General features: G+C 46.3%; 2 protein-coding genes across 3 annotated transcripts in view; one reads left to right on the top strand and one right to left on the bottom strand.

Moving 5' to 3' along the window:
* The window catches only part of IDUA (alpha-L-iduronidase), a 76,292-nt gene that overhangs the window by 32,450 nt on the left and 31,565 nt on the right, over positions 1–12,277 (bottom strand). The window contains exon 1 of one of the 2 annotated variants that reach the window (XM_081176492.1): positions 11,364–11,866. The exons of the other annotated variant lie outside the window; for it this stretch is intronic. The gene's annotated coding sequence lies outside the window, so the exon portion shown is untranslated. Of the gene's footprint in view, positions 1–11,363; positions 11,867–12,277 lie in introns of those variants that run through there. 2 annotated transcript variants of the gene reach the window in all.
* Positions 1–12,277, top strand: part of SLC26A1 (solute carrier family 26 member 1) — a 64,647-nt gene that overhangs the window by 26,209 nt on the left and 26,161 nt on the right. The window lies entirely within an intron of this gene.

The following is a 12,277-nucleotide window of genomic DNA, read 5'->3' as shown; positions in this document are numbered from 1 at the left end:
CTTCTTTGCAATCTGCGAAGCACTCAGCAGACTAAATTTCTTTTTTTTTTTAATAAAATTTTTATTGGTTTTACAACATTTTTAAGAAAAGCAAACAAACACAAAAAGTGACAAACATACACGAATAGTTTCAAAGATATTTTCATAAACCTCTTTTCTTGGACTTCCCCATACCCCCCCTCTCTGCATCCCAATGTCCATATTTCAACTAGCAACTCCCAATTGTTACTTTCTAATCTCTATCATCTTAGTCCTCTTTTATAGTCTAACCTTGTATCCCTGTACCCTTTTGCTTCTGGCAACCACAACATTTTAACATTCATTAAGTTTATAGTAGTCCTTAAGATAGCTTTTAAATTTTTTCCATTCTTCTTCCACCGTCTCTTTTCGTTGGTCACGGATTCTGCCTGTCATCTCAGCCAATGTCATATAGTCCATCACTTTCATCTGCCATTCTTCCAGAGTAGGTAAATCTTGTGTCTTCCAATACTTTGCGATGAGTATTCTTGCTGCTGTTGTGGCATACATAAAGAAATTTCTATCTTTCTTTGTCACCAATTGGCCGACAATGCCCAAGAGAAAGGCCTCTGGTTTTTTAGGAAAGGTACATTTAAGTACCTTTTTGATTTCATTATAGATCATTTCCCAGAAGGCCTTTATCCTCGGGCATGTCCACCAAAGGTGATAGAAAGTACCTTCAGTCTCTTTACACTTCCAACATTTATTATCGGGCAAATGGTAGATTTTTGCCAGTTTGACTGGGGTCATGTACCACCTGTAAACCATTTTCATAATGTTTTCCTTTAAGGCATTACATGCCGTAAATTTAATACCGGTGTTCCATAACCATTCCCAGTCATCTGACATAATGTTATGTCCAACATCCTGCGCCCACTTAATCATAGCCGATTTAACTGTTTCATCCTGTGTGTTCCATTTCAACAGCAAGTTATACATTCTAGATAGATTCTTAGTATTGGGTTCTAACAATTCGGTCTCTAGTTTTGATTTTTCCACCTGGAAACCGATTTTCCTGTCCTGTTTAAAAAATTCCATTATTTGGCGGTATTGAAACCAATTTTCTACTTTGTGCTTCAATTTCTCCTGACTTTGTAGTTTAAACTTGTCTCCATCCTGTTCTAAGATTTCCCAATACTTCGGCCATCCGACCTCCATATTGAGTTTCTTCACTGCATTAGCCTCCACTGGTGACACCCATCTAGGGGTTTTATTTTCCAATAGGTCTTTATATCTTATCTGTGAGGGTTTGATTAGCTGCTTGTGCGTGAAAACGTGCTCCCTCAGAGTTTGTGCGCCCCCACAAACCTCCGTGTGTGACGGAGCTCCTCAGACATGTCTGCTCTAGTCACTAGTAGAGTCCGACAGTGGCTGTCTGCGGAAGCGTTTCCAGCAAAGAAGTTCCTTAACGGAAACGCGTCTCCTGGACTCACGGCGTGACAGTTTCCTGCGAGGTATGGGTCTCCCTATGGGAGACTCCGATACCTCCCCACTGTTCTCGCTGGAAGCCTCCCTGAGCCCTCCCTCCTGCTCGCATTCCCTCAGAGACCCACTCCTCCCCCTGCTGGTCCCTGCTTCAGCAGTTGAGTCTCTTTCATCCTGCCTGAGTCCCTCCACCACCTGATGCTCTGATGGCAGTTCCCTGACATCCACCTCCCCTCCAGGGCCCCCCTCACCCCCTCCCAATTCCTCCCCCCTGGGAGGTGAAGGGCTAAAACCCCGAAACGAATCTTCCTCATCTTCTGACGTCTCGAACAATTCTCTCCATCGATCGTCGTCCTGGCCAGCTGAATCCTCCTCCTCTTCAGAATCTGGGAACCCCTCCAACTCCTCTTCCTCGTCGGTGGTGGCAAAGTATTCCCTTCGGAACCTCGCTACAGGCTGAGGTTTACGTGGGAACCTCTGATGAAAAGTCTCTATTAAAACCTCGTCATTGACATCCTCTGCCCTAACCCAGGTGTTTTCCGACTCCGGTTCCCCTTCCCACATTACCAAATACTCTACTTGATCTCCCTTCCACCTGGAATCGAGGATCTCCGCTACATGGTAGCTGTGTTCCTTCTCCTCCATTGCTGGTCCCCTAGTGACCCTCCCCTCACTGTCTCCTCTATACGGTGACAGCAACGACCTGTGAAAAACTGGGTGCAGCTTCATGTGGTTCGGTAACCGGAGCCTGAAAGCCACTGGATTGACCTGCTGTATGACTTCAAACGGACCCAGCCTTTTGGGTCTTAATTTCTTACAACCTCCTTTGAATGGCAACCCTTGGGTTGACAGCCACACCTGGTCCCCCACCCTGATGCTTTCACCTTCCCTTCTGTTTTTGTCTGCTTGCCTCTTATATTCCTCCTTAGCCCTGTTTAAGTTGAGTTGGAGCTGGCGATGGATCGCTTCCATTTCTTCCACGAACTGTTCTGCAGCTGGAACGCTCCAGTTCTCCCCCTCCCCCCCTGGGAAGGCTCTGGGATGGCACCCGTGATTAGCCAAAAAGGGGCTCATCCCCGTGGACACGTTCTCTGCATTGTTGTAGGCAAATTCTGCCAACGCCAGCTTCTCCACCCAATCATTCTCTCTGTCATTAACATAACACCTCAAATATTGTTGGAGAACCCCATTTGCTCTTTCCGCCTGCCCGTTGGTTTCAGGATGACGGGCCGTCGAGAAATTAACCTCTACATGCAGTAAGCTCATGAGCTTCCTCCAGAACCTGGAAGTAAATTGTTTCCCTCGGTCTGAAACCACCCTCAAGGGGGCGCCATGCAACCTAAACACATTCTCTACAAACAATTTGGCGGTTTCTTCTGCTGTAACCGCATGTGAGCAGGCTATGAAGTGGGCCATTTTAGTTAACAGGTCTACTACAACCATGATGGCTGTTTTCCCTCTAGACCTTGGTAGATCAGTCATGAAATCTATTGCCACTGCTTCCCACGGTCTCTCAGGTGTGGGCAGTGGTTCTAATAAACCAGCCGGCGCCTGCCTCTCCCCCTTGGCTCTTTGGCATTGTTCACACCCTCTCACATACTCCCGCACATCTTCTAGAAAGGCAACGCAATTCTTGTAGAGCAAAGGGCCCAGCACGTGGTTCATAAAAGATTGAAAACACGCGGAGCCTGCTTGTAATCCAAATGGCATAACGAGGTATTCAAACGCCCCCAAAGGGGTAAACATGGTGGTTTTCCATTCATCCCCTTTCCTTATGCGTATCAGGTTGTACGCCCCCCTTAGATCCAGCTTTGTGAAAATCTTTCCCTTCCTCACCATGGTCAAAATATCATCAATTCTGGGCATAGGGAACGCCACCGGTTCAGTCACTGCATTCAGCCGCCTAAAATCACATACAAGTCTCGGCTTGTCTGCATTTTTTTTGTCCACAAAGAACACTGGGCTCCCCCCTGCTGCTTTGGACTCTCTGATGAAGCCTCTCTTCAGGTTCTTGTCAATGAACCCTCGCAACTCCTGCATTTCCCTGTCTGACATGGCATACAACTTGCCCACGGGAAGCTGTGCTCCAGGGAGTAAATTGATCTGACAATCAAAGGGTCTATGAGGTGGTAGTTGGTCAGCTTCCTTCTCGCTGAACACGTCGCTGAGATCTGCATACTGTGGTGGTACCTTCACCTTCCCCATTACTTCAGTCCCTGCTAGGGTGGCTTGGGCCCCTACTGAACCCTTCTCCCCTTTGCAGTGTTCTAGGCAATGTGCTGAACCAAAGGACACCACTCTTTGATGCCAGCCAACCAGCGGATCATGTAGAGCTAGCCAGCTCATTCCCAAAATAATGGGAGCGCCTCCCAGGGTGGCCACATTAAACGCTATCAGTTCTGTGTGCCTTGCCACCCTCATTATCATTGGGACAGTCTGCAAGCGGACTCCTCCTCCCAACAACTCCCTGCCATCAATCGTGGTCACCTGCAGGGGGTTGCTTAAAGGGATGGTCTGTATCTGGTGTTCAGCAGCAAACTCCTTGCTCATAAAATTGCAGGAGCTGCCTGAGTCCAATAGCGCCTTTATTTTTAGGGGGTGCCCATTCTGCAGCTCTAGCGACACTTCAATCACCAGAGCAGGTCGAGGAGCTTCTGGCACGGGCACTTTCACTGCTCTTTGGCCTGGCTGCAGTGCCCCAATTGTGGCAACCAGGCGTTGGCTTTTACCTGCTCCGCTCCCCCTTCTTCTCCCCCCTCAACAGCTCCCACCATCCCTTGCCATTCCTTCCTCTGGGGGCAGACTCTGGCAAAGTGGCCTGGCTGTTGGCAGAGATAGCATTTCCGGGGGCCCTTTCCCTCCTTCTTAGCTCCCTCGCTGGTTTTTGAAAATGCGCGCGCGCGCGCTGTTCCGATTTCCATCGGCTCTGCCGGCGGGAAAGCTGGCTCAGGAATGTCTGGAATGCGGAACTCCTTCCAACGTTCCCCTCTCCCTTCCCGCCTCTCCAAGGCTCTTGCCTCCTGCCGCGCTCCTATGGTCAGCGCAGATTTGGTCAGCTGATCCATAGACTCCGCCCTGGGGCTCCGTGCCAGCTCGTCTTTCACCCCCGAAGAAAGACCTTCTTCAAATAGCATTTGAACGGGTGCCGCCGATAAATCCCAACTCAGTCTGTGAATCAGCATGGTAAACTCAGTCCAATATTCACGGACAGATCGACTCCCCTGCTTACAAGCCATTAGCTGTCTGCGCACCACCCCTTCCTCAATATCGCTGGAAAACATGATATCCATTGCACGAAAGAACTTCATTGTGTCCTTTAGTATGTCATTGTGCGTTGCCATTAGGGGTCGCACCCAGTCTCTAGCCCCTTTCTCAAGATGCCCAATTACAAAAGCAACTCGCGATTCCTCATCAGGGAACTCATCGAACTGCACATTAAGGGCATATTGCATCTCTGTCCTAAAAGCATGGTAGTCCTTGGGGTCCCCCCCAAATTTCTGCACCAATCCTGGTACCTTTCTGGGGAATTGAGTGGCTCTCCCCTTCTTGTCTGCATCCTGAGCCCTTCTCTCCTCCAGCCTCGCCGTCTGCAGGGCTAGTTGAACCTCCAACGCTCGGTATCTATCTTCCAAGCTTGGACCAGCTCCAGCCCCTGCTCCTCCGGTTCCGGTTGGTTCGCTCATGATGCCTTCTCTTGCACAGGCAGCGTACAAAGACTGTCGGACTGCTGTGAGGGTTTGATTAGCTGCTTGTGCGTGAAAACGTGCTCCCTCAGAGTTTGTGCGCCCCCACAAACCTCCGTGTGTGACGGAGCTCCTCAGACATGTCTGCTCTAGTCACTAGTAGAGTCCGACAGTGGCTGTCTGCGGAAGCGTTTCCAGCAAAGAAGTTCCTTAACGGAAACGCGTCTCCTGGACTCACGGCGTGACAGTTTCCTGCGAGGTATGGGTCTCCCTATGGGAGACTCCGATACCTCCCCACTGTTCTCGCTGGAAGCCTCCCTGAGCCCTCCCTCCTGCTCGCATTCCCTCAGAGACCCACTCCTCCCCCTGCTGGTCCCTGCTTCAGCAGTTGAGTCTCTTTCATCCTGCCTGAGTCCCTCCACCACCTGATGCTCTGATGGCAGTTCCCTGACATTATCCAAACATTAAATAATGCTTTTCTAACGATGTGATTTTTAAAAGTACTGTTAACTTTGTCATACCAAAGATATGCATGCCAACCAAAAGCATTATTGAAACCTTCCAGATCCAAGATGTCCGTGTTCTCGAGGAGCATCCATTCTTTCAGCCAGCAAAAAGCTGCTGCCTCATAGTACAATTTTAGGTCCGGCAGGGCAAAACCCCCTCTTTCTTTAGCGTCAGTCAGTATTTTAAATTTAATTCGGGGCTTTTTGCCCTGCCAGACGAATTTCGAAATGTCTTTGTGCCACCTCTTAAAACATTCCATCTTGTCGAGAATCTGCAAGGTCTGAAACAAAAATAACATTCTAGGCAATACATTCATTTTGATTACTGCAATTCGGCCTAGCATTGACAGTTTCAGATTTGACCATATTTCTAAATCTTTTTTAATTTCTGACCAACATTTTTCATAATTGTCCTTATACAAATTGACATTCTTAGATGTTAAATAAACCCCTAGGTATTTCACCTTCTTGACCACTGTCAAACCTGTTTCCTCTTGAAATTTCTCCTTTTCCATATCTGTTAGGTTTTTCCCTAAAACTTTAGTTTTTTGCTTATTCAACTTAAATCCAGCTACCTGGCCAAATTGTTGTATTATTTCTAAGACCCTTTTCGTACTAGTGTTTGGCTCTTGCAAAGTCAATACTAGGTCATCTGCATACGCTCTTAACTTATAATGTTTAGCTCCGACCTGCACACCTTTGACCTGCTGGTCATTTCTTATCATATTCAGCAGCACCTCCAGAACCGAAATGAAAAGTAATGGGGAAATTGGGCACCCCTGTCGTGTTCCTTTTTCTATCTTAAGTTCCTCAGTCACAACATTATTTACAATCAGTTTAGCTTTTTGTTCAGAATATATTGCAGCCATACCATTCTCAAAACCCTGGCCTACCCCCATCCCATGAAGATTCTTCCTCATAAAACCCCAAGAGATGTTATCAAAGGCTTTCTCCGCATCCACAAAGATCAATACTGCTTTAGTGTTTATATTCACCTCCAGCTTTTCCAAAATGTCTATTACATTCCTTACATTATCTGCTAGGTGTCTTTTAGGGAGAAAGCCTGCTTGGTCTTTATGAATCTTCTCCATCAAGACTCTTTTAAATCTTTTTGCCAAAATGTCTGCAAAAATTTTGTAATCCACATTAAGGAGTGATATTGGGCGGTAGTTCTTGAGTTGGGTCTTTTCAGTCTCTGACTTTGGTATGAGTGAAATATATGCCTCTTTCCACGATTCAGGTGCCCTTTTTCCCTCAAGAATCTCATTACAAACTTCTCTTAGTGGTTGGATCAGCCATTCCTTCAGCGATTTGTAATATCTGGAAGTCAGTCCATCTGGTCCCGGAGATTTGCCCAGTTGCATATTCTGAATGGCAGCCTCTATCTCTTGTTCTGAGATTCTCTGGTTCAAGTCCATCTTACTTTGCTGAGAGATGTTTTGTAGTCCATATCTTCCAAGGAATTTGTCTATATCTTCTTCATTTTGCGGGCCTTGGGTGTAGAGTTTTTTGAAATAACTTAAAAAACAATTTCTAATTTCATTGGGTTTAGATATGTTCTTTCCATCCACCTCTAGGCTTGTAACTGTATTTAGTTTCTGCCTTTTCTTCAATTGCCATGCCAAAAGTTTACCACATTTATTTGCTGATTCAAAAGTCTTTTGCTTCATTTGCTTTATCTTCCATTCAATCTCTTGGTTCATCAATTCCATATATTGAGTTTGATATAACTTGATCTCTCTTAAAATGTCCTGAGACTTTGGTTTTGTTCTTAATTTCCTCTCTCCTTCCTTTATCATTTCCAAGATCTTCTCTTTTTTCTCATTTTGTTTTTTCCTCTTTATTGAATTTTGTTGAATCAAAAATCCTCTCATAACCGCTTTACTTGCATCCCAGATCACTCTTTTCTCCACGTCGGTCCTCAAATTTATTTCAAAATAGTCTTTTAGGGTCTTTTGGGCCTTCGTGAGAATCTCCTTATCTCGAAAGAGGGTGTCATTCATTCTCCATCTAAATTGACCAGTTATTGTGAGTTTCATCTCCATCTTCACGGCGTTATGGTCGGAGCAAGTTTTTGGGCAGATTTCCACTTTCTTAATCTTTGGAGCCAGTCCACTAGTAACCCAGATTTGGTCAATTCTGGTCCAGGTCATCATTGCTTGGGAGAAAAAGGTTCCCTCTCTCTCCAGAGGGTTCCTTGTTCTCCAAATGTCTATCAAGTCCATGTTTTCTGTCATTTCGAAAAAAGTCTTAGGGAGTCTCCCTTCTTTAGTGACTGTCAGTCTTTGTGCCTTGTCCATATTAGTGGAGACCACGCCATTCATGTCTCCCATGATTATCATATTGTAATCCAGATAGTCCGTCAAAGTTTCATGAAGTCTCTTAAAGAAGTCAGATTTGCCTTCATTTGGTGCATAAATTCCAACAACTAAAAATTTTTCTCCTTGTACTTGTATCTCCACAGCCAAATATCTCCCTTGTTCATCTTTGAATATCATTTTTGGAGCCCATTTCTCCTTCACATATATTACCACTCCTCTCTTCTTAACTTTGTCTGATGAAATAAATTCTTGTCCTAGCCTTTTATTTGTGAGTAATCTCCTGTGGGCTCTGGTTATGTGAGTTTCTTGTAAACATATCAAGTCCAGTTGTTCTCTGTTCAAAATATGAAATACTTGTCTTCTCTTCAAAGGCCCATTCAGTCCATTACAATTCCAACTAAGGAATTGCAAAGCCATCTTGTTATTTTCTTAAGGCTCCTCCAACAGCTCCAAGTTGTTGCTCTTCTTCTGATGGTGGTGGTTTTTGTCCAAACGAGAGATTCAGGATATCCAGTGCTCTCCTCTGTTCTGCAAGTACATCCACAGTCCCCTTCTGTAAGTCCTCCTGGTATCTTGCCAAAAATTTGTCTTTATCTTGAATTGTCTTTATTTTCACTTTCTTTGCCTTGTAGTCGAATGACAGTCCTTGTGGGAACTCCCACCTGAAGCGGATAGAATTTTTCTTTAACAAAAGAACCAAATCCTTGTAGAAGTTTCTTAAATCCAAAATGTATTTTGGTATGTCTTTAAAGATCTGTACAGCTGAATTTCCAATTTGCAAGGCCTTTTCAAAGTGTAGTCCTAAAATTTTATCTCTTTCCTCCTTAGATCTGAGTGTGATCAGACAATCTCTCGGTGTCTTTCTATCTTGCTTTTTACCCAGTCTAAAGGCAGTTGTAATTTTGAATTCGTCTTCCTCAAGGTCCCAGCAATCCGCAAACTCCCGTGTCAAATATTCCACAAGGTTGTCTCTTTCATTCTCCGGAATCAGTCTTAATTTTAAGTTTCTCTCTTTCCTCTGTAACTCCCACAAGGCCAAAGTTGCATCATGCTCATGGACCTTCTTGGCAAGTGGCTCTAATTTCTCCTGCGTCTCTCCAGCAGTGGCTTTGGCCTCTTCGGCAATTTGACGCGTGGTGGCGTTTTCCTCGACCAGTTTGTTTATAGATTCTGTATTCTGGTTTAACCTTGTTGATATTTCTGTTAATTTTTGTGTGTTCTCTGATGTCTGTTTTGTCAGAGACTCCAGAGTCCAGCAGACTAAATTTCAGTTCTGGAACCAGGTAAACATCGCTTATAGTCAAGTTCAGACTCTCAAGATACACAGTTCCAATTCCGGTCGCTTCCAGTTCTTGACCGTTGGCTTGTTTCACAGTGAAGCTTTGCTTCTTCAACGTCGAAAACAGTTCTCTGTGTGGGCAGAGATGCTTCGTGGCGCCGGTATCGATTATGAATGCGTTCCCAACATCTGGCGTGGTTCCTTTCGCCATCATCGCCTTTGCAGGTTTCACCTGGCACATGGTACGGCTTTTGCTTGACGCCTCAGGCTTCGTAGAGCTGTTCTTTGCTCCTTTTGACTGTCGCGGCTTCTTACAGTTTCGCTGTAGATGCCCAGTCTGTCCACAATTATAGCATCGGACGGCACTCAATGCTACGGCATGCTCTCCAGTAGCACCACCAGTGGGAAGATTTGAACTCTGTTCTTGTCTCCCTCTGTCTTTCACTTCCAGTGCAGCAAGTCTGTCGTGTTCGTTCAGGACCACAGCACACACTCTTTCCGCGGTTAGCTGAGCCGCCGGTAGGGAACCAAGCTGACTGGCAACAACCTTGTAGGTGCGGCTAAGGCTGTTTATCATCATGAAGCAAAACACTTCCTCCTGTAGACGGAAATTGCGTTCCACCATCTGTTGACGCAGATACTTCATCTCTGTCAGGTGCGCTTGAACATCTCCATCAGGCGCTAATCTCAGATTGGTCAACTTCTCAAAATACAGCAACGCTGAAGAACCAGCATCTCTCTGATGCGTTGTACGCAGCGCGTTCCAAACCTCTTGCGCAAATTCCAAATGCTGTATATGCACAAGCTGCGCATCTGAGACACACAGAATTATAGCAGTCCTAGCCTTCACATTCTGTGACTCCCAAGCACGCGTTGGTGCTGCTGGGATGGGATTCTCAATCACCCCAAACAGTCTCTGATTCTGCAGCAGGGCCTTCATCTTTACAGACCAAGATGAATAATTGTCATTGGTCAGGAGGGGTGGAGAAGGCAAGCCTCCCCCCTTCTTGGCATCCATTTTGAGTCCTTGCATTGACTCTAAAAGACAAGCCTCTAAAATCCAATAGCTGGCTTGTTTACATTCTTGACACCTGGCAACTCTGACACTGGCTGCGTTGGAAAGTCCCTTCCAGCAGTTCGTGAGGACCTAGTCATAACAAAACTTTGTTTACACCTCTCTGAGGCACAGACTGACTGTCCAGCCCTCTCGAGTAGCTTTCCATTTCTCCTCTCTGAGGCACAGCCTTCTGAAGGACGTTGCTTAGCAACAGCGCATTCCTTTCCTTGGACAGGAAACCGCAAAAATGCCTGGTATGCAGGCCTCTTATAAGTTGGAGCTGCTTTCCCACACTCGCTGTCCGTGAAGCAGAGAATGAATCAATCTGCTTTCACTCTTCTAAGCCCTTAAAAGTCTCATACCTTGAGCATCGGCTTGGCTGTCAGCTTCTTCTGGTCAGCTTCTGGCTGCAGAGAATCAGCCTCTCAAATCAGGCTTCCATGGAGCAGAGGAGGACAATTCACCAGCCTCTCATGCAGATGTCCGATGGATCGAAGAAAACAGCAACCATCCTCAGGCTGCCACTGTTGGAATTCTGCATGGGTCAGAGGAATGTGCCACAGCGTAGGCACCGGCAGATATTCCTGTCGACCTCCCCGCGTCTCCACTCTGCTGATAAGCAGGCGAGGTCCCGGCGATTCATCTCAGATGTGTGAGAGGAACACACCGTTCACCCTCTCTCCCCTTTGGTGTCCCCAAGGAGGGGAAAGAAGCAGACAGAAAACTATTTACATCTTTTATTTCTGTCTCTCATATCAGTACAGAGAAACACGTCTGCACTCGACAACAGCAAGAAGAAACTCCTCCCATGTACTTCCAGTACAGGTCATATGACACACACACTGAGCTAACATCCGGTGCTCAGTTCAGATTGGACTGCCCCTTTGTTTCCATGGCAACAGTCACAAACATCCTGTTTGGCTTTCCAGCCACAAGCAGCTGACTGAGCTGCTGGAGCCTTTGCTTGCTGCAGCATTGGTGCTTTATGGTAACAAAAAGGAGGTGGAGGACATCAAAATACCTTACTGAGTTTGGCAATGCAAGAAATCTATCGTGAGAGGATTTTTATCATACTATGCGTATCTATAGAAGAATGAACTGGCACCGGTATTTGGACAAAGGGATGTCATGCGTCTGATCCCGCATGTGAGATGGGAGTGCAGGCACATTATATTTTATGCATCACAGCAACAATATTATATCAGTGTCGCTGAACTGTACATGCAACAAGCTCACATGATGGCCCGGTTACAGCATATCTCCTTTCCCCAGCCAGATGAAAAGGCTACAGGGAGCTGAGGAAAGTCCAGTTCATGTAGGAAACAACGAGGGTAGGCTTTCCAGGACTTCGGAGAGCACCTCACAAAGAAGGATTTTGCTTCATTAAGCCAAACCAAGCAGCGGTGGTGTCATCTGCAGTTAGGACTTGGACTTAGAGGCTGCAGAGTCTCCAGCTATGGAGCCAGACCAGGGGCAGGGCTCCGAGCTTGCTTCTGGTGATCAGGGGACCACAGCCTCATCAACATGAGCGCCCAGAAGAACTTCCCATATCTGTAGGGCCAGAGTTCAGACACCACAGGCACCTACCCCTGAGGCTCCAAATGAACCTAAATGGTCCTGCGGTTCAGGGAGCATGCCAGCAGGAGTGCCTATCCTCTGATCAGAGGCTTGGCCCTTTAAGAACCTAAAGTTAGCCACCAGGGAGTGGCACCTGAGCAAAGGTAGCCTAGAACCAGAATCTTGAAAAGGCTGAGTCAACTCTCAGCTTCTGTCAGAGCTATCCCTGGTCCACCAGCCCCTGACCTGCCTTGTTGCCTTCTCTGCGGGGTCCAGCATCCAGCACAAGGAGGACAAGTGCTCTGGAAGAATGGCAAATGAAGGTGATGGACTATATGGGATTGGCAGAAATGACTGGCAGAATCCGAGACCAGGGAGAAGAAATGGTGGAAGAAGATTGGAAGAAATTTAAAGATTATCTGCAGAAACAC

The sequence above is a fragment of the Podarcis bocagei genome (genome assembly GCF_964188305.1).
Source record: "Podarcis bocagei genome assembly, chromosome: 17".
In the NCBI taxonomy this organism is placed as follows: Eukaryota; Metazoa; Chordata; class Lepidosauria; order Squamata; family Lacertidae; genus Podarcis; species Podarcis bocagei.
The sequence above is the reverse complement of the archived record's forward strand: the minus strand, read 5'-3'. Positions and strand labels throughout refer to the sequence as shown.